We start from the raw sequence: 1812 nt of genomic DNA, 5'->3' as shown, positions 1-1812 counted from the left end.
AGACACAGAAGAAATTCAGAATGTTATAAGGGAATACTTTAAAAACTTGTACTCCATTAGGTTGGAAAAGTAAAGGGAATGGATAATTTTCCAGATTCTTCCAAACCACCAGAATTAAACCAAAAGTGATCAACAATCTAAATAGACCCCGTAACAAAGGAATAAAAAGCCTTCCAACTAAAAAAAATGCCCATGCTGAGATGAATTCCCAGAATAATTCTACTAGAATTTCATAGAAAATCTACAGCCAATCCTTAAACTATTCAAAACAGAGAGACAGGAGAACTTCTCAACTCCTTCTATGAATACAGTATTACACTAATACCCAAAACAGGTGAATGCCACAACAACGACACAAAAAGCTGTAGCAAACTGAATGTAGACATACATCATAAAGATTATCTACCATGGCCAAGTTAGCTATATCCGACAAACGCAAAGATGTCTAATAGATGCAAGTCAATAAATGTAATAAATAGGTCGGGTCTTCGGTCGACTGAGAGATTCTGAGCAAGCAGTGTCACCTCACCAGCCTCGAGATGGACAACAGGAAGCGCCTGGCCTATGCCATCATCCAGTTCCTGCATGGCCAGCTACGGCACGGTGGGCTCTCTTCTGACGCCCAGGACAGCCTAGAGGTTGCCATCCAGTGTCTAGAGACAGCCTTCGGGATGACGCTGGAGGACACTGACCTTGCTCTCCCCCAGACCCTGCCAGAGATATTTGAAGCAGCCACTGCCAGCAAGCAGGAGATGCCACAGAACCCGAGGGGCCCTGACAGGACACCACCCTCTGAGGAGGACTCAGCTGAGGCAGAGCGCCTCAAAACGGAAAGTAACGAGCAGATGAAGCTGGAAAACTTCGAGTCAGCTGTGCACCTCTGTGGCAAGGCCATTGAGCTCAACCCTGCCAATGCTGTCTACTTCTGTAACAGAGTTCCTACAGCAAGCTGGGGAACTACGTGAGGGTGAGGGTCGTGCAGGAGCGAGCTCGCCATCGGCATCAACCCTGGGTACAGCAAGGCCTACGGCCGGCCGTATGGGCCTCACACTGTCCAGCCTGAACAAGCACGAGGAGGCTGTGGCGTACTACAAGAAGGCCCTGGAGCTGGACCCTGACAACGACACATACAAGTCCAACCTCAAGATTGCAGAGCTGAAGTTACGGGAGGCACCGAGCCCCATGGGCGGCGTGGGCAGCTTAGACATCGCTGGCCTGCTGAACAACCCACACTTCATCACCATGGCTTCCAGCTTAATGAACAGCCCCCAGCTGCAACAGCTCATGTCTGGCATGATCTCTGGAGGCCATAACCCTTTGGGCACTCCAGGCAGCAGTCCACCGCAGAGTGACCTGGCCAGCCTCATCCAGGCGGGCCAGCAGTTTGCACAACAGATGCAGCAGCAGAACCCAGAGTTTGTGGAGCAAATCCGGAGCCAGGTGGTGCGCAGCGGGACACCCAGCGCCAGCCACGAGGAGCAGCAGGAGTGACTGTGCTGACCTGAGCAGTCCCTTTGCTCCGCGGCCTCCAGGTGTTTCTCCATCGGGCTGCTCAAGAGAGAAACTGGGCCTGCATGTTAGACGGACTCATCTCCCACCTTGTGTTTTTCTTCATTCCTCCCCCTCTGTTTTTTGTACAACTGGACCCACACCTTCCTGGAAGAGTCTACAGATGACGACACACCAGCACCAGTTCCTCCAGCCACCTAAGGAAGCTGCAGGGGAGGGGGTGGGGCGGGTGTGTGGAATCATTGAGTGACAGCCTGGGCCCTCAGGTCTCAGGCTCCACCCTGCCAGGTCCCTCCTAAAGGG

At 52.2% G+C, this 1812-nt stretch overlaps 1 pseudogene across 1 annotated transcript; it reads left to right on the top strand.

The window, feature by feature from the left end:
• Positions 1-539: 539 nt before the first annotated feature.
• Positions 540-1491, top strand: LOC308415924 (small glutamine-rich tetratricopeptide repeat-containing protein alpha-like; annotated as a pseudogene). The gene has a single exon. The product of its transcript is annotated as a small glutamine-rich tetratricopeptide repeat-containing protein alpha-like (transcript).
• Positions 1492-1812: the final 321 nt, after the last annotated feature.

This window comes from Micromys minutus, assembly GCF_963924665.1.
Source record: "Micromys minutus genome assembly, chromosome: X".
NCBI lineage: Eukaryota > Metazoa > Chordata > Mammalia > Rodentia > Muridae > Micromys > Micromys minutus.
This window is presented reverse-complemented; position numbering and strand designations above follow the sequence as displayed.